The following is a 1,745-nucleotide window of genomic DNA, read 5'->3' on the forward strand; positions in this document are numbered from 1 at the left end:
AGGGCTTGCCCAATATAGAGTCCTCCTATGGAGCAAGAAATAGTGAAGCTCCCAGGATCGCTCATCTTCGGTGGGATTATAGATTTGGAACTTTGCGTTAATGCCACCGTGGCAAATTTTCCAGCGCCTCTTTTCTTGGTTACCATGTCCTTCAGAAAATTGGCATACGTAGGCATTTCCTCAATCACTTCACTGAAAGGAATGTTAACATGTGATTGCTTTAACATAGATAGGAAACGTTGGTACTATACCTCTTCGTTTTTCTTCTTCTTTAGCCTCTGAGGGAAAGGTGGTAACTGGACTTTCACGGTTCCTGTTTCATTTTACTTTGAGGTTGACGTAACCTCAGGTTCTACTGCTTCATTTTCTTTTTCTTCTTCTTACGTTGCCGCAATCGCAGGTTCAGCTGCGATGGAGGTTGATCTGTTCTGCTTCTTCTTTTCTTCCTCCACAGTCTTTCCACTACGCAATGTCACAACCTGACATTGCTCCTTACCTAAACCCCTTGGGTTGCTAGAAGCTCGATTGAACTTGACAGTGCCTCTTGCGGTCTACTTTTAAGCTCATTTGCAATCTGGCCTATTTGCAATTCAAGGTTGTGGATGGACGTAGCCTAACTTTGAAGCACCGTCTCATTTTTCTCTATATATTACTTCAATAGACCTTCTAGGGAAGAAGATTGCGGTGGTTGTTGTGAGCCACTTGCTTAGTTGCTCTGTTGACCGTTGCTGCATTGAAAAAACCCTGATGACGCTTCTTTTTGTACCACAGATTGAAAGTTTTGTTGTGAATTCTTCCAAGCAAAGTTTGGGTGGTTTTTCCACCCGGGGTTGTAGGTGTTGGAAAAGGGGTTGTTCTTTACAAAATATACATACTGTGGGTTTTGTGGACAATTCTCCATCGCATGCCCATCACTGCAAGTCGCACACCTTGCTGTGTTTTGACTTATTGCGTTGAAAGTCAGAATCTTTGAGTCTTAATCTCTGGCCGCTCTCCCTTCAATCTTCATGATTCTTGGAGATGCGATCCAGGATATTCTTCGCCTCATCATAAGTCTTGTCAAGCAGACCACCAGCTGCTGCCGCATTGACAGTGGTCTATGAAGCAGAATTCAAACCATGGTAGAAAATTTCCATATGAAGACAGTCTGGCAACCCATTATGCAGACAATCTCGGACCAACCTTTTAAACTCGCCCAGGCATCACTGAGCAATTCGTCCATGTCTTGTTCAAAATTAGTAATAAGCTTTCTTCGTCTTGCGTTCTCTATAGGTGGAACGACTTCTTCATAAACTTCTCCACCACCTGCTCCCAAGAAGTGATCTCTCCTAGTTCGAGTGAATAAGCCCATTTCCTAGCCTGATGACAGAGAGAAAATGGGTACAATGTTAGTCGAACCTCCTCAGCAGAGATATTCAGGAACACAAAAGTATTGCAGATTTCAATACAACTTCAGAGATGGGCGTGCGGATCCTCGCCACGCCTTCCTCCGAATTGACCTACAGCCTGGATCATCTGTAGTATCACCAGTTTTATTTCAAATCTACTTCCATCTAAGGCAGGCCTCATGATTCCCGGAGAGAAATCATAGAGGTTTGGCGATGCATAGTCCCTACTGGGCCTATTGCGATCGTTGGCAATCAGAATTGGATTTACAATGACATTGTTGTTATTTGGTGCTTCATTCCTAGGCTGCTCTGCCATCTCTTCTTTATTGGATTGTGGTTGCTATTGGCGGTTCTTTC

The 1,745-nt window shown here is 43.8% G+C and overlaps 1 non-coding gene across 1 annotated transcript; it reads left to right on the forward strand.

Moving 5' to 3' along the window:
- Nucleotides 1–1,152: 1,152 nt before the first annotated feature.
- On the forward strand, nt 1,153–1,258 carry LOC120068659. Its single transcript, XR_005479294.1, has one exon. It is a non-coding gene; the product is annotated as a small nucleolar RNA R71 (small nucleolar RNA).
- The last annotated feature ends 487 nt before the right edge of the window (nt 1,259–1,745 follow it).

The sequence above is a fragment of the Benincasa hispida genome, chromosome 12, assembly GCF_009727055.1.
Source record: "Benincasa hispida cultivar B227 chromosome 12, ASM972705v1, whole genome shotgun sequence".
In the NCBI taxonomy this organism is placed as follows: Eukaryota; Viridiplantae; Streptophyta; class Magnoliopsida; order Cucurbitales; family Cucurbitaceae; genus Benincasa; species Benincasa hispida.